The sequence below is a fragment of the Caloenas nicobarica genome, chromosome 5, assembly GCF_036013445.1.
Source record: "Caloenas nicobarica isolate bCalNic1 chromosome 5, bCalNic1.hap1, whole genome shotgun sequence".
Lineage (NCBI taxonomy): Eukaryota > Metazoa > Chordata > Aves > Columbiformes > Columbidae > Caloenas > Caloenas nicobarica.
The window spans coordinates 42,853,126-42,872,109 of record NC_088249.1 but is presented as its reverse complement, the minus strand read 5'-3'; the positions used below and the strand labels follow the sequence as shown (position 1 = coordinate 42,872,109).

Genomic DNA, 18,984 nt, shown 5'->3' with positions numbered 1-18,984 from the left:
TTGCTGCTCCATGGGAAGGCTATGACCAGATGCAAGCAGCGTTCAGAGTCCAGGAAGCTGAGAAAAAAGGAAGACACAACACTGCTTCCCTTGAGGCAAAACCATGCTGCAGCTTCATGCTTAGCAGACACAGGCTAATCAAAGGTAGATCTTCAAACAAAGGTCAAGAAGACTATCAAAGCTGAGATTCTAGCAATTAAGATCAAAGAAGTGGTCAGGGATTTTCAGCAAGAAAAATCTGAAAGACCTTTTTGAACTTTGTTTGGTAGGTGGCTGATGGTGCCTGATAATGAATGAAGCTGAAAATTTGAATTGAATATCATTCTATTAGCATGAATACTACACAAAAAATATGCAATTTATATATTTCAGTACACCAGAAAATGCCTTTGAAACTACTCCTCAATACTACACACCAAGCTTTATAGAGTCTAAATGTTAGGGAAAAAAACATGTACTAATACTATCACACATTTCATTTCAGAGAGCTTTCAGTCTTTTAAGTTGCTCGTATTTGAATAATCTTTGATATGTCTTTTCCTTGAGCGTGCTTCACCACAAACAGACTAAAATTGTGTTATATTAAGATGAGACTATTGCTAAATGTATGCACAAAGGTTCCTTCTGAAGTGGTTCTGTTATTTTCCTGTCTCACACTTTTACTGTCCATTAGGCAATCATGCATTCCTCTCTTATTCCTCTGATGCTTAATTTATTAAGGAAATTTTTAGGAAATTAAACATATGTCTTCCCTACTTAGGGATAAAAAGCAAATACCCTTTTTAAAGTTACATGTTGAGTTTAATCAAGTTGAATTTCATCTTTTTATCTCTTTCATTCTATAATGTATGCAGTAAAGCAAACACACTCACTGCAATGAATTTACGTTAAAGGCTCCACAACTGAGAGTTCTTCATTCATTCCCAAAACAAGTATATATTGGTAGTAATTCAGGTTTCCCTACACTATCCAATGACCATGGCACAAGCTACCCTATGTGACAAGGATTAGATATAATCTAGAATAATTATATAGTTTTGTATATATGTATATCTATATGTGTATAATATGGATACATATAATCTATACCCTATGTATAAGCTAATTTTCATACAGCAAAGGACTTCATAAATCACAACAAGCATCGCTTCTGTTTTCCTTCATTACAACAGCTTCACTTAGCCAATAGATCACCCTTTCCCACAGCAGTCAAGAGGTGCTGACAGACACCATGCAAAAAGACAAGGCAGTACTCAAACACCAAGGGATATGGAATTGTGAAATTGAGTGTTCTGCTAAATCCTGACTCCAGCAAGAGGACAGGAGGAAAGGAAAAGGCAATATATGGAAGAATTCAGGGAAGCATGAAAGAAAAAAACATTGACACAATGTTAAAAAACATTGAGATGTAATCTGAAGCCTGATGTAAAAGCACATTTTGTAGTAGCTTTCACTATATGCTTAGTTTTAAAGAGAAACAGTTTGAGATCCATACTGTCCATCACTGAACTCATGAGAGAGCCTGCTGGATAAAGAAGGACAAAATTGTCACTACATTTCATGCATTTCCATCAGGAAACAGAAAACCTAGAGCTGAAAAAGAGCAAGATAAACCCAAGAAAAAATGTTTAGTTGAGGCTCAAACTGCATCCTCAAGAACTGATAACTCTTCTTTCCAAGTATCTTCTTCTCCGCACACTACATACAATGACTGAGTAACTATCACCAATTATACACACGTAAAAAGTGCAGTCAGGGAAGACAAGGCCCCGCAATAGTATAAATGCCATTAGAAATCACAATTCAAAAGACAACATTCCATTTTGGTTTACCACATTCCAGTAGAAACTTTTCACACTGATGTATGTGTTACTGACACACCACAAGAAGTATTTACACTGATTATTCTTAAATACTGTCCCAGTGTATTTTGGTTTGTTTTGTTTTTAATGTTAGTTCATACCAGCTGTGCATACCTGGGACTATCCACCTTAAAAATAACAGTAAGTCTTCACACAGCACATCCAAACACAGCTGAAGAATTCTCAGATGGAAATTCACAGTTCACAGCTTTTTTTTCTCTACAATCACATTTGACCTAACATATAACTAAAAAATGCCATAATCTAAGGACTCTGAGCTCCAGATGCCCTTCAACACCAGGCGATGGCAGTTAATAAACAGCACACTGATGCAACATTTTAAGGCATCAACCGAGAAAAGAATTGTCCAAAGGAGCATTCCATGCACTTCCATTCCAAAGCACTTATGATTTCAAATAGCACAGTTAAAGCTACCACCTCTTTTGGTAAGAGATATGTCTAAGCCAGATAAAGAAATAATCAATCTCCTTGTGGTTGATTCTGCCAGGGAAGGTAAAAGTTTAAGCAACAACAATACTACCCATTTGTAGGAGACTTCAGGAGAAAAGCTACTAAAAAAGATTATCAATCTAAAGATTCCCTGTTCGTTTATGACTTTGAGGAGCACTTGAATTACAGAAATGGCATACAGTAACATTAGGCACACAAGCTATTCTTTACTGCCCTAGAAGTCAAATAAATTGAAATCCCCTCAACACACAAAAACTGTACTGGCTAAATATGTTTGAGTTGCAGGTGCCACTGAATTACACCCACTATTTACAAACATCTCAGCAGGAAACTATAATGTTCATAAACTCCCAGGATGCACCTTTGCTTTCTAACACAGTATGAGCATATTGCAACATTTCACATCAGTGCCATGAGAAAATATGTTTAAATAAACATTTAAAGATTGTGAAAAAGTGTTTCCATACTTACATTAGCTATATAAACATTAAGAAAATCAGAGGAAGACTGTTTAGAATCTATATCAACTTTTGAGACAGCACGCTGAAATTAACAAGATACAGTTCTGCTTCCTATTTTTCACAATTATTTTCAAAAATAACCATGTAATTGATATTTTCGGTTGACATTTCTGATGGGACACTAAATCATATCTCCATCTGCTGGCTCAGATTTTTAGAAACATAAAAAATTAGTCAAATAATCTATAAAAACAGAAAGCCATCAAGATTTATCATTTATTTTCCTAAACAATCTGTAGCAAAATACAAAGTATCATACAGGTGCCTTAACCAACATGGTATGTCTCAACAATACCTGAAAATCTTTACTACATTGTATCATAGACAATTTTATGCTTGTCTTCAAAATACGTAATTCTTTCACAAATCTACTTTAAGGAGGAGATGCTCTGCTTGAGAAAGCGGGATGTCATTTAACTAAGAGCAAACCTAGAATCTGCCAGGTTGAAGTAGTGCAGAAGGGATCCCCAAAGTTAACCAACCAGTAAAACTTACGTTATATAAAAGTACTGATCAATGATGGGGTTGTCATGGGGTGGACAGCGGCAGGGAATACACATCTCATTAACAAAAACTGCAGAAAAAAAAATTTATTTCTATTTAATCTTTTCCAAATGCTAACTGATGTCAACCTGACATAAAAAGTTAGCTAAAAGGGTATCTTAATGACAGGTGAAACTCAAAACATTGAGTTGACTGACTTACTGTCCAGAAGCAAATGTATCCTTTAGTACTGAGTGTAAGCTAATTATAACAGTTCAGCATAAATCCACGGGCACACAACCTGATAATTCAGTTTAAACTTCCTCAAAAAATAAGAAACTTTGTCAAGTAAATATATAGAAAACACTGCAATTATGTCTTCAGATAAACTAATGAGACCCTTTCATTTCAAAAGTTCATTTCCATCATTCTACTTCCCTGAACAAAATTACATCATTCCTGTAGAAACGCTGAACTGCTACCTACCAGTTCCCTCCTTTTTGCAAAGCTGTCACTAGCTCTTGAACGGTTCACTTGACCACAGCCAATAGGTCTAACTTAGCTTTAAAATTCCTTTACAGTTATTACAATTGATGACAAAAGTAAGGAAAAATCAAATCATATTACATGCTAATGTATTTATCAAATATTACTTCAACAAGAGCTAACCATAATTGCAGAAATTGTCAATCAATAATCAGAATTCTGTTATACATTCAGATCTTTAGCATTTATTAATACATGCCACAGGCATTTGGACTAACAGTTTTGTGCTCCCTCCACCTTTGTAACTCATTTAACCCTTTTTCAGGTCTACTGCAAGGCTATGACAGAGAGAGAATTATGGAAATAAGTTGATAGGTATCAGAAGACCATTCAATCAAATACAGAATAATTCCTAGATGCTTATGCAATAAATTAAAAAATGCTTGTGGAAAGCATAACTGAGACCCAGGAAGCCATTTTGCAATTAAGACCCATGCACCGTTTAAATTCTAGTGACCTGCATGCTTGTGAGAGTCTCAAAACTGGTTTTGGCACAACTCTATCTTTTTGGAATCCTGTCTCAACTACAGGGAAAAGTGTTCAATGCCAACAGAAGAGCAACCTTCCTTGAGAAAACAAACATAAAACCACAACACTGCAATGAATCACAGAATTGACGAGACTGGAAGGGACCTCTGGATGTCATCTTGTCCAACCTCCTGTCCCAGTGGTGTCACCTAGAACCAGTTGACCAAGAACACGTCCAGATGGCTTTTGAGTATCTCCAAAGATGGTGACTCCACAACCTGTCTGGATGACCTGTGCCAGTGCTCAAACACCCTCACAGTAAAAAAAGAAAAAAAAGTGTTTCCTTACGTTCAGATGGAACTACCTGTTTCAGTTTGCACCCATCGCCTCTTGTCCTGTCACTGGGCACTACTGACTCCATCCTCTTTGAACCTTCCTGTGTTGATCCCAACCAAGAGACAGTTGCACATAACAGTTAACTCGAGTGGGTTCAGGCCTGCTCTGTGTGGCACAAATTCCTTGGCTGTGGGATATACTCAGCCTGCTAACTGTAACAGAGGAGCCTGCAAGCAGCTCCCACATGGTACCACTGGTTACACCACCTGCATGGTCTTGCCTTTATCTAAAAGTGCAGTAAAACCTTCTCATGATAACATCCTTTAGGAAGAGCTGGGGGTTTTTATGAGGGAACTATATAATAGCTCAAATAATCAGAAGGGAAAGCTTCTCTCCACAGACAGGATCTATGCTGCTCTGCACAGTGTATCAGGGAAAAAAAAAAAAAAAAATCAGTCCAGGCTCCTCCAACTGATACTGCACAAACAGGGAAAGGACAGGTTCTGAAAGGATGTAAGATTTACATGCTATCTATATTCCTCTTCTTAGTCTGTATTATTAAAACAGTCATTTTATTAAGCCATTTGTTGTCAGGCCTTTCTTACCGAGATCCAGAAAGTACGCTGTACCAACTCTCAGCTCACCTTGACTCCAGTACTTCCCTTCAGGTATTTATATACATTGACAAGATTCCCCTTAGCCTTCTCTCAGCTAAACAGTCCCCAGCTCTCTCAGACTTTTCTCACAGGACAGATTCTCCAGTTCCTTCATCATCTTCATGGCTCTTTGCAGGACCCTCTCCAGTATGTCCATGTCTTTCTCGTACTGAGGAGCCCAGCACTGGACACAGTACTCCAGGTGTAACCACACCAGTGCTGAGTAGAAGAGGGAACGATCACCTCCCTCAAGCTGCTCGCAACACTCCTTCCAATGCAGCCCAGGATCTTGTTGGTGTTTTTTGCTTCAAGGGTACATTGATGGTTCATGTTCAACTTGGTACCTACCAGGAACCCTGGGTCCTTTTCTGCAAAGCTGCCTTCCAACCAGTCATACTCCAGCAAATGGTGGTGTTCCTCCCTAGGTTCACGACCTGGCATTTCCCTCTGTTGAATTCCATGAGGTTCCTGTCAGCCCATTTCTCCAGCCTTTTGAGGTCCCTCTGAATAGCAGCATAACCCTCTGGCATATTAGCCACTGCTCCCAGTTGTGTGTCATAGTGAACTTGCTGAGGGTGCACTCTATCCCCATCATCCAAGTCATTAACAAAGATGTTAAAAAGGACTGGACCCAGTATTGACTCCAGTATTGACTGTTAATTACTGGCCTCCATGCCACTGATCATCATGCTCTGGACACAGCCATCAAGCCAGTTTTCAATACACCTCACTGCCTGCTCATCCAGCCCATACTTCATCAGTTGCTCTATGACAATCTTATGGGAGGCAGTGTCAAAAGCATTACTGAGGTCTAGGTAGACAATGTCCACTGCTCTCCCCTTGTCTATCAAGCCAGTCATTTCATCACAGAAGGTTATCAAAGTTGGTGAAGCATGACTTCCCCATGGTGAACCCACGCTGACCACTCCTGACTACTTTCTCATCCTTCACATGCCCGGAAATGCTTTCCAGGATTAGTTATTCTATCACTTTCCCTGTGATCAAGGTGAGGCTGACCAGTCTGTAGTTCCCTATGTCCTCCTTCTTGCCCTTCTTGAAGAAAGGAGTGACATTTGCTTTCCTCCTGTCCTTTGGTGCTTCTTCCAATTGCCATGAGCATTAAAAGATTATTGAGAGTGGCCTCTCAATGTTTGATCCTCCATCTACTGTCTAGATATAGCCAAGAAAATAACTTACCTCAGGAAAGAGAGTAGGATGCCGAAACAGAAAAAAATACCTTTACAAAAGGGCAGTGGACTCAGGTATCCACATAATATGGAATGTTTTCTAGGAAAGATGGCATGAGTGTTCCCTGCTTAAATAGCAGAACTGTAGAGTAAGAGAGCATAGATAAACCCTCAAAGTGAGACCACGGAGAAAAAAATGACACATAGCAAGGAAAAAAAAATTGTATGAGTTTGTTTCAGCAAGGAATCAATTGGAACAATGAACAGACTGACACTGGAGACATTCATCCAGCTAACTAATCCACTTAGGTAGGCATACAGATTAGACAGTTCCCCTTCTATGCTCCTGAAGAATGAGCAAGCGCGCCCTAAACAGCCATAGCATTCAGATAGTGAAGCTGAGGTTGATACAGTTGGAATAGCAGATGTACTCACAATCTACATTGAAAATGTGCCATGAAAGGCAGAGTCCTGGAAGTCCCAACTGAATATATAGTTGGTCACAAAATTGTAACTGTCTCTGCAAGCAGGGACAGCATGATCTTATGTCCTGTAGGACTTTAGAAAATAGTGGTCTTGGAAGTAAGCAAAAAACCAATGTTCTATAAAATTGTGTCTCAAGCTCATTCTGTGGACGGTCTAGGATCACAACATCTCTGGCTGAGAGATACCAGAATATCTTGTTACATCTCAAGACACGGTTTTACAACCTCGTTGTCAGATTTCAGTACATGGGATATTTCCTATTCTTGGCCCAATATCTTGAAGCAACTAGGGGTATATTGGAGACGTGTGTTCAGCATGCCTGAGGATAAACTGCAAGCAAGTGATTTTGCACACACATATAAAGATCTGAAGGGCAATCAACTGAAGAAAGGCAATGTTCTCTCAGCACTTCTGTAGACACAGAATCTGCAGAATTATTATCTATCATTACCTATGCATGACACTGTGATACGTTGTACAGGAAAATCCAAGAAGCATTTTAAATCCTGCTGAAATCAGGGTATCTTACATACCTGTCTAACTTCTCAAGAGACCAACACCTCTTTGCTCTAGGTTGTACTGAATCCATCATCCTGTAAGAGTGCTATCCATTGTAATCAGGTGAAGAAGGATAAAAGGGCTTTATCACATGCATTCCAAGGTCCTGCTGTCACTGAAGGAAAAAAATCACATCAGAAGAAACTATTAATAGCCTCCTACGGGTCAACATCCCCTGCTCCCTAGGAAGTACACAATGTCTACTCACATCTGCAGAGTTTTAAGATGTTGTTATAGGGTGTAATGTAAGCTGTCATATTACACAAATTGCCATCCATCTTTACAGCCTGGTAGGGCAAACTCAACACTATTGATACTTACTCCAGCACCACTTTGCTGAAGCTAAAAGACAGCAAAAGTGGCAGAGAGAACATCTAACAGTTCAACACAAAATCCAGAGCACTGACTAGGCATCTGCAATGAAGAACAACTCAAGGAAAGCATCTTCCAATGCCACTGTGTCCTAAACAGTGAGCTACATCAGAAGAAAGGTGTAATTCATGCTGCCATAACTGCTATAACTTGAAAACACCCCAAGCAATGGACAGATCAAAAAGTAAGATGTTGTTCTACTAAAAAAAATATCCCAGCAGAACTGTGAAACAGACTTAATAAATAGAAATGTGAAGACATGCATCCAGAAGATTGTGAACTGTGACTAACTCTTTCCAAACCTTTTAGAAAGGTAAAAAAACCAGACCACATAAAAAGTGCAGAGACTATCTAAGCATAGTAAGCCATGGCACAACATCACAAAGGTGTCTCACTGAAATAAAACCATAAATAGGGGAAACAAAACAATGAAGATTTTTAAAAAAGGAATATTATTCTTCTGTGAATTCAAACCTTGCCCTAAATAAGGAACAAATGCTTGCAGCTGAGAAAAACTAAAGACATAATGTGCCCAGTCTTATACAACTCAGGATGAGAGAAAAAGAGGAGAGATAAAAGAGACCATCAACATGCTACATATGCTGCAACAGCAAAAATTGTTCTGTCTCAAGCATACAGTCATCTGCTGATTGTAAAACAGAGGAAGTTGCTTAGCCAACACCCAGAAAGAGACAAGATGTCAGCTAAGTACAGCATATCAGAAACCTCTATACTTGTTTCAGGTATATTACATGTTTTATCATCATAAAGGCATGGAACTAAAGACAAAGGCTACAGGCAATCTGAAAGCTCACATTTTGGAAACAGGTCACTTGGTCAATAGAAATCTCCTTACAGGCAAAGACTTTCAAGAACTTTAAGCTCAAAAAAGCCTGACAAATGTACTTACACCCATACAAATCAGACTTACCATAAAAAGTTACCATGACATTGTGCAAGTTCTAACCAAATTATGGTGGAGTTCAACACAAGTAATTTAATAAACTAAAGATGAACATTGGGAGGTTGTTGAAAAAGAATTCTTACTGTTCTTTTACAAAACCTTTTGGAAGAGCAATGCTTTGAAGAAAGGTTATAACACACAGCAAGTCAGAATCAACTTCCGCAAGATGCAGCAACGTTCCAAAAGCTTCTAAAAACGGTGTTTATCTTGCAGAATTAATAATATCATGGTGATACACATTGCTATTAACTGTCTCACAGAAGAAACTTTCTATTACTAGAGAAAACTATTCACCTTACCACTATAAAGTTATGAAGCAAACATATAATGAAAGCTGGCTCCTAAAAAGTATTTACGTTCAGAATTAATATTGCTACTATAAAGCAATTGTAGCAGTACAAACTCCACCAAATTCTAGAACGACCAACACCTGCAGTGTTTCATTTTATTTTGAATGTATCACACCTAAAAATAAAAGATGTAAATTATGTTTTATTAATATCTAATGTTTGATGGAAATAAGTAAAATGGTTGACTCGCTGGAAACTATGCTTTGCTACAGAAATCACTACTTGTCTTGAGAAGGATCCCTAAAGACTACAGGTTAGCAAATACACATAAAGGAGCAAAAACTTCACAAAAAGGTCATTTAAAGACTTCCTCACACAGTGTCTCATACTTCAATACCAAAAATAAAAATATATATATAAAAAAAAAAATCCCTAGCCTCCCCAGCCTGTCATTTAACAATAGCTCTTTGCTACAGTTAACTCTTTTGATTTGAAGACTCGTAGTCAAAAGTCTTCCAATACAGTTACTCAGTTCCTTGTATATTAAGACTGCTTCTCTTCTTTTATTTGTCCCTCATCCCCACTTTGAAAATGCAGAGGGAGGAGGAAAGGAGAGAGGGAAGCGGGGGAAAAAGAACAGAAAGAAACAATAATTATGCGAGGGAACTGGTGTTTCATGTATGGAGAGGAGGGGGGACACACCTCAGAATTGATTGCAACTGATTTAACAGATAGTCAGAAAATCACCACCTTGAAATTACGCATTATGAGCTACATAACATGAATTTATATACATATCATGACAAATGACCCAGAAACATCAGCTATTTTTATGGCTGCCAGGTATTTCCTTGTAGAAAATTCATTTTTCAGTTTCTTTTAAGTTGCCAAAGGCTTTCCAGTATGACCCATTCTGTGACATGCGTCCATTTCAAAGATGAGCTACTTCAATGTAAGCAAAACACTTTGCTCATAGAACATTTTTCCCCCTTCCAAGGAAAGCTACAGAAAAATACACTTCCACCACATCGCAAAAGTCAATTTTTTGCTTCAAAAAGTTTAATCACTTGCATGCTTTAAACTCTACATGTATCCTCCTAACAGACAACAAAATGCATATCCTGACACACAAATGATGTTTTTGTCAAGTTCACTGTAATGTTACTGTTATTGCTTTTCTTTTGATATGTTATAACTGAATCACCTACAGATTCTGTCTGTACTGACTGCATTCCAGTATAAGGCTTCTGAGAGCTAAGCATTCACAGTTGTAGACTCACAGGATAATACAGGTTGGAAGGGACCTTCAGATGTCCCTAGTCCAACCTTCTACTCCAACTAAAGTCAACTATGAGATCAGAACAGGTTACTCATCTTTATCCAGTTTGGTCTTGAAAACCTCTAAGACAGAGGCTACACAGCTTCTTTGGGCAACCTCTTCCACATCTTAACTATGGTCATGGAGAGAAAGTTTCTCCTTATATCCAGTCTGATCCTTCTTTGTTTCAATTTACGACCACTGCCTTGTGTCCTCCCACCAGACACCTCAGTGAAGGGCCTGACTACATCTTCTCAATGATCTCCTCAAAGACATCAGCAAGTTGTTGTTAGATCCCCCTGAAGCCATCTCTTCTCCAGCTGAGCAAATCCAGCTCTCTCACACTCTTCTCAAAGGGCAGGCACTCCAGCTCCCTAACCATCTTGGTAGCCCTCCATCAAATTCATTTCTGTTGTCTTTCCTGTATTGAAGGTCCCAAAACTGGGTGCGGTACTCTAGATGTGGTCTGATGAGCACCAAGCAGAGAGGGATTATCACTTCCTTCCATCTGCTGGAAGTTCCTGTTAATACAGCCCAGGATGTTGTTGCCCTTCTTTTCTGCAGGGGCATGCTGCTGCTAGCCCTCGGCCACAGTGCTGTCCACCAGGACCCCAGGTTTCTCCAGCAGAGTTGCTTCCCAGCCAGTCAGTCCCAAGCCTGTATCACTGCAAGGTGGTCTTCCTTCCCAGGTGCAGGGCTTTGCATTTGTCTTTGTTGAATTTCATCAGGCTCCAGATGTGCCTTGTGTCTACAGTGCCAAAGTCCTGAATGGCAGGCCCTGTCCTCATGCATATCAATTATTCCTCTCAATTTGGTGTCATCTGCAGCCACAAGAGGACACTCCATCACCTTCATGGGATGAACCCCTGTAGTACCTCATTTGTTACCAACCTCCACATATGACACATTAACCACTACTTTCTGAGTTTACCCATCTAGTTCTCCATCCATTCAGGCTGTAATGTCCAAATTTGGATACAAGAATATTGTTGGAGACAGAGTTGAAAGCCTCACTTACGTCAAAGTAAATGAAATCCACTGTTCTTCCCTCATACAACAATTCAGTCATTTTACCATAGAAAGCAATCAGGCTAGTCATGCATGATTTACCTTTGATAAATCCGTGCCAATTGTTCCCAATCACTTCCTTTTTCTTGTGCCCAGAAACGTGTTCCAAGAACACCCATGCCCTTATTTTCCCAAGGAGAAAAAGGAAGGTAGCCAGCTTTATAGCTCCTTGGACTGTATTTTGGCCTTTTTTGAAAGGTGCAACATATGCCCTTCTCCAGTCATCAGAAAGCTCTCCTGATCTCCAAGGTGTTTCAAGGATGCTAAGGAAGGACCTCACTGTGACTCTGGCCAGCTCTATCAACATTGTCAGACACAGTCCATTTGGCCACACAGACCAGCTAGGCAAGTAGAATGGAATGAAGTAAAACACTAAAGCTGGAAAACTTTAGAAGACAGAGCAGCAGCCAGTGGAAACACAGAACACAGAGAAGACAGATCCTAGCCATGATAGAGAACTGGATGTGAAGCTGACGATAGTGGATGGAAGCCTGAGATCAGCAGACAGGAGGTCAAATTGCTGGATAGGATTCAAACAGTGAAAGAACACTGGGATAAACAATTTATTAATTAGAAACTCCCTGCACAGCAGTTCTGGACCTCAGATAAGAAGACCTTGAGCAAGAAACGAACTGTTTACGTAGGGAAAACAAGACTGTGATAAAAATTTCAGAATGGGGCAAAACAGACTGGGACAGAAATATATTTAAGTAGATATCATGGAAGGAATAAGCAGAAAAATCAGTATCCACTAGAACATATTCATTTCCAGAGCTGGGAATAGAACCCAAGATTCCAGAGTTTTGTCACTACTTTGAAACACTTAAAAATCTCAGAAAACCATTCACAGACCATATGATTTGGACCACAGATGGATTACAAATTACTAATAACACATCCTCTGCTAGCTCAAGTGGCAGAAGTCTCATACACACATGTTAGCCTTCCTAAAGACTTACATGCTGTAATACAGTCTCACATGATAGAAAGTTTCCTCCTGCCCATCAGGGTTCCTGCCTTTTTTAATCTAGCATGTTGAACACTTTGTTTAAATGCAAATAATTTTTTTTAACAGATGAGTACCCAAAACCTAACACTCAGTTAAAAAAAAAACCTAGTCACATCACAAAAATTGCATATGATTTGACCTCGTTCTCTGTGCCTTTGTGTGCATGGTACTCTTGCTGTATTACTGAATAAGACGCTAAAAAAATTAAATAATGACACTATATTATATGAAGGCCTTGCCATATGCACTAGAAATGTTGGCAAGTGTGCTGTTACTATGATAGGTATTGCAGGAAAAGAGAGGGGATTAATATTGTCCTGGAGAATTTTATTTTCTTTTTGCTTCTCACAAGAAAATCATCTTTAAAAATAAAAAAAAATAAATAAAAAAACTTTCAATGGGCAATCCACTCTTCATCAAAATTTTGGACTTAGTATCTTGGTGTTAATATTGCAACAAATCTAAGTATTTATACTTGCAGTCTAAATCAACAGACATCATACTACAAATCAAGCAGTGACGTCTTTTCTAGCATATGCATTCACAGATCCCTGTTAAGCGATCTATAAAAAATAAAGAAAAGCCAGGTTGTTGTTAGTAAATTACACAGGGAGACAGACCTTTATGAGAAAACAATTTAGAACATGCAAATCATTAAAACACTGATAGATTATTTTGAAAAATCATATCATAAAGGCCTTAAATTGGATATTAAATACAAAAGGACACATAATACATCTCCAGTGACTTCTGTGAAAACATTACTAGTGAAACATGCAGACACTAGACTGAAGGTAATGAAACAGCAAAAGAGGAAATTAAGAAGGTACAGTACGAACAGCACATAACAAATAGTGAGGCTGCACATTATTCGATACCAAGAAACAAGATTCAGTATTGCTCACTGAACATGATCTATGCCATTCTATGCTATATACTGAAAGAAACATTGTAGAGAAAAGTGTAACATTTAACCATATATTTACAGGCCAAATTACAGTTCTTACAAAAATCCCTAATTCTGGCATTTCATGATTTATGAGAGCTTGATCTTGCAACTTCAAAGTTCTTTGATGATAGTTTTTGTTGCATAATAGCAAAACATATGCACCGTTTCCCTAAAATACACACACATCACTTCACTTGCAGATTACATTCATCATATAAAATAGATGCATATTAATGTAATCATACATAGCATGCATCATCTGCATTTGTTTTTCTTATTGTATCAGAAGCATATTCTATGACCAAACAGCAAGCTTTTGAATAAGTCTAGAGAAAAATTGTCACATTTTGCTTTGACACTAGCTCCCCCTCCAGACCAATCTAAGATTAGTGTAATTACATTTTATTTTAAATTCTGGCTCTGCAATGGGATTTAAATACTCAAGTCCCAATCTTCTTCATCTTTAGCCCCTCATATGTCAGTGAACAGACTTATCAGCTAATGTATATGTAAAATTATTGTTTATTATTTTTTTACTGTACATAAATTCCAAGACTGGGAATATCATTTGGTTTAGGATAGATCTGACAGATAAAGCAGTAATTATATACAGCTACAGAGAGAAAAGAATGGACCAAAAATATAACTTTTCAGATTAATCCTATGAATATTCTGCAATATTTATAATACGTAAACATTCCATCATACAATCAAGCCTCTGTTTACCATCCAAATAAACTGATTATGAACCACAGATGTCAAAACAAAAGGAAGTCCCTATGTGGTTTAGTACTACATTTACTAATTCACTTAAGGTAAGTTAGCTCTAGTTCTACTCCAGCAAGCATAGCTAACCTTCTTTCTTGTTCTAATATTAGCTAGAACTAATATCTTTTCAGTTAGCTAATGAAACTGCCAAAATTTTAAACAAACGAAGACACAAGAGGAAAGGAAAAGGAAAAGGAAAAGGAAAAGGAAAAGGAAAAGGAAAAGGAGCTTCAACTTCCAACCTGATCCTCTGTATTTCCCAGTTGTCAAATGTCCTGGCAGCTACAACACTAAAAGAGTGAATTTGAATGATTCAACACAGTAGGTTGATTCCTAGCCTTCCCTCATTGAACTGCTTGCTCAGAAAATATGAATAATTAAATAAACTTTCAACACTGAAAAAAGGTTTTCTCATTATGTGTTGCTGGGAAAATATGCAAACTTTGCAATACTCTACTTTGCCAGTTTAAGGTACATGTATTTATGCATACGAGACCCTAACAAGTATCAATAAAAATTTGTCAGTAAGGACACCTATAATAACCAGAGAAACAGATGTTACTGAAAGTACATCAAAGCATAATCACCAACTCCCAACAGCAGCTTTCTTTAATAATGGCAAGAACTGTAAAACCACCCCAAGCAGCAGCACATGCAATGTTGGCCATCTATTTGCTTTTTCAGTTCAGATTTTCTGAAGTTTTTTAACAATTTACAGTAGAGAATGACTTAAAAAAAAATCAAAAAACCTTTTCATGCCTAAACAATCTTTTTGAAGTATTTACACCATTAGCTTTCAGTTAATGCCTAGACCTTAAACATTGCATTTTAGGGTAGAGGGGGGACGTAAATATATATGTATAAATGTACATGTGTATACTGAAACACACGTTTCAGCTGACGTAATCACAAAGTGAAAATGTTCTAGACACATGGTTGTTTTCCACATCCACCTTCACGCAGCATGTGGATCACAGTGTGTTGACCACATTACAGTACTGCACGCTACACCATGCATGCACTGAGGACACTAGAACAGGTATTGCCCCAAAGAACTTAGAGTCTTTCAACAAGCAATTTGTCAGCGAACGTCTAGCTATGCCCATAGGCTTTTTGGTACAACCTGGCCCACGGCATGATAGTCTCTACCTCTTCTTGTACCCTCAATCACGAGCTTCTGAAAGCAGAGGGTCACAGCCTGGTCTTTGGAAAGCATCTATAACACAGTGGGTACACTCTCCCACATACATGTGAAAGACCTGAGGATACATTAAGCACAAACGTGACTAGAGAACAAAATCGCTGGAGCCTTATCAGTAACAGAGTCCAAGACCAAAGCAGTTAAATGTGCCGAAATACGGTAAAGGTCGCAGTAGGAAGAGCCCCAAGCAGCAACCGATGGCTCTGCACCCTTCTAAGACAAGCACTTCCTCAAGCTACCAGGGAGCCCCAAACTGGAAGGTCCGTCCATAAAGCCCCCGTTTCCCGTGTACTTCTCTCTCCCAAAACAAGGTGTCCCGTCGTACGGCCGCAGTTCCTGGGACAAGGAAAGTTGGAGGCCGCCCTCGGCGCCCTGCGGCCGCGGCGCACGGGACGGCGGCAGCCGCGCTCCCCGCCGCGGGAACCCCGCTGCCCGCGCCGCTCCCCGGGGCAACGCCGCCGCCCGGGCTCCCACGCACCTCCCGCTTTGGGCCCGGCCCGGCCCCGCTGCCGACGGTGATGCCTCAGCCGCCCGCCAAGCCCCGGCCTCCCCTTCCCCCACCGGGCGCAGCGCCCCCGCCGCGCTCTCCGGCGGCCCAGGCCCCGCCAGCGCCCCTCAGGTGAGGGAGCCCACGGGGACCCCGGCACACGGCAGGGGACCGGCCCCCTCCCCGCCATACACGCACACACACCCCGCCCCGGCGGCGGCGGTTGCTGAGCAGCGCCAGAGTCGCAACAGCGGCCGTGCCAGGCCCGGAGGAGGGATGGGGAGCGCTGGCTGAGGAGCTCGGTCTCGGCTTGGTACCCGCTTCCCCGCCGCCGCGGCTCCCGCTCAGCCCCCGCATCCCCTTACCCGAGTGCCGGCGCCGCTGGCGGGGCCCGCGCTGCCGTCGCCGAGGGTGCTGGGCGCGGGGAGACGCCGGGGCGAGCAGAGGTGGGGGGGCGGGCGGGGGGACCCGGCGGTGAGGAGACAGGAGCAGGAACCCGCCGCCGCGTAACGGAGCCGCGGGCGGACTGAGAAGCCGGAGCGAGACACACGGGCACCGCGCGCGCGCCCAGGGCGGGGAGCGCCGCGCGAACAGCTGACAGCGAGCAGCGGCGTACGCCGGGCAGCGCGCGCCGAGAGCAACCGGCGGTGCCAGCGACGGCGCGCGCGCCCCCGCGAGCGCACTAGGAAGAGCTCCGCCGCGGGCGCGCGCCTGCCGGGAGGAGGCAGCCTATGGGAGCGCGAGCCGGGCTCCTGGTGATGCTGGAGCGCTCTCGTCACGGAGCGCTAGAGCGCCCGGCGCGCATGCGCTTCGGGGGACGTTCCCCCCCACACCCGCTCTCCGCTGCGTCCCCTTGTCCCAACGGCCGGGCGGGAGCGGCTGCCCTGGGCCTGCGGGACGGGGCCGGTATCCCCCCCCGCTCCGCACGGCGGGGGCCGCGGGCGCGGGGTGAGGGAGCCCGCTGCGCTTTCCCTGCAGGGCGGCGGCAAAGGCCGGGGTGGGAGGGTTCGCCCCGGCGACGGGCGGGTACGCGGAGCAGCGCCCGGCTGAAGCGCCGCGGCGGCGAGCCTTCCTGCCCGGGAGTTCCGAGATGAGGCACTGGGAGGGGTTGCTGGGCACAGGCCCGCTGGGGAGACATCCGTCTGCCAGCGTCGGCTTTAGCTCCCGGGCAGCCGGTCCGCGCTGGCGGGCAGGGCCGGGCGCAGCCGCCGGTCGGTGCTCGCCGGGGGCCGCAGGAGCTGCCCGGAGCCCCTGCCCGCGCTGCTGGCCGCAACAGGCAGCTCCCCGCCTCAACGCTGCTCTGTCCGCCCAGGGATGAAGCTCAGGATGGTTTGATTTTTTTAATTCAGCGATGCCTGCAAAGGACAGAAACCTCACAAGATTTAATGATGAGAGACTTACGTGCTCTGTGTCTGCTGGGTGAGGGCCGGACTTGGGGGAGGCCTGCTAAGTGTGAGCACCCCTCGCTTGTGTGACTGCTGCTTTAGCACATACGGCTTCTGTGGCTTATCAAAATGCTTCCTGAAAATGCACATAAACACAGGTGAACTGAGGCAGATGTGGAATTTCAGGGCATTTAATGTAACTGTAATTTCCTAAGCATTTGTGTGGGAAAGCTGTACACATTTTCAAAGTTTGTATCGTACTGTGCACTGGGAATGTTTCAGTGTTCTTGGGAGATGAAATAGCAGAGATGGGAGGGTAGCATGTGGAGCGGGAATTGCACTGGGATTATGTTTCAGTATCTCAGGATTCATGTGAAAATCAGAGCTGGTAGAGATTTTTTCTAACATCTTTCTTAGACCCATTCTCAGTCTCAGAAGAGCTGTCCTGCATATTGGCCTCTGTTGTGTGTTTGTTCACACTTGTCTTCTCCAGTTTGTTCCGTGAGCCCTCTTCTTTTTGTTTCCCAGAACTAGTAAACATTCACAAATGTGCTTATAAGGTCTAGGGAAGTGTCTCTTCTTTTTTCTCTTTTTGACTGTAATGGGTTAGCTGCCTGCTAACACAGGGCTTGGGGCACAGCTACTGCAAACATTGTCTGGGGGACAGAGAGGAGATTTATAATATTCTGTGCTCATAGAAACCTTCCAGAGAGATCTGGAAATGCAAAAATAATGAATATATCAGTTTTCCCTAAGGTTTTAATTTCTAACTGATAAGACTAGAGAGATTAGTTTAGAAGTTGAAATCTTAAGGAGATCACCAGTGGCTGTGAAGTACTGAGTTGCTGCTGCCAGCCTCTGTTACTGTGATAGTTGTTATAATTGTTGTTATAGTTACTAACAAACTTAGTCAAGGGTTTGGATTCCAGAAACCATTCGGTTAGGTACAGTGTTTATACAGGTAAAAGAAGAAAACAGTTGTTTTAAAAGAGCTTAGAGGCTTTTTTCCATTTGTGATATAAATCCACTAGTGAATTATTGCTGAGGCACGCGTAAGAAGAAAGTAAGAACTAAACTGCCATTAATAACCTCAAACTTGCTACCCTGCCATTTCTTCATGGAAAAGAAAAACCAAAAAACAGTGCCACAAATCAAAAACATTTGAAAAGTCTGAGGTAAGAAAAAAGGCCAAAAGAGCATGCAGTGCAGGTGAGGAAAGAAAGCCCTCATCCCTGGAAACATTCAAGGCCAAGTGGACGGGGCTCTGAGCAACCTGATCTAGTTGAAGATGTCCCTGCTCATTGCAGGGGGTTGGACTAGATGAGCTTTGAAGGTCCCTTCCAACCCAAACCATTCTATGATGCATCAAGATGGTCCAGAAACTAAGGCACAGCTTTCCGGATGACACATTTAACTGCATGTTATTTTGTTTGGAGGATCTCACCTAAAGAAAGATTCTGAAAGAAAATAGAATTGTCCAGGGTGACATCTGAAAACTGAAGAGCTGCCTCTGGGGAAATACTGTTTTATAGACATAGATCTGTTTACTAACCCAGAAAATAGTATGGTATTTTCAATGCAAACAGTTCTGAGATACAC

At 41.9% G+C, this 18,984-nt stretch overlaps 1 protein-coding gene across 1 annotated transcript in view; it reads right to left on the bottom strand.

Annotated features, from left to right (window-relative positions):
* The window catches only part of FUT8 (fucosyltransferase 8), a 139,249-nt gene extending 122,686 nt beyond the window's left edge, over nt 1-16,563 (bottom strand). The window contains exon 1 of the mRNA XM_065636623.1: nt 16,366-16,563. The gene's annotated coding sequence lies outside the window, so the exon portion shown is untranslated. The remainder of the gene's footprint in view (nt 1-16,365) is intronic.
* Nucleotides 16,564-18,984: the final 2,421 nt, after the last annotated feature.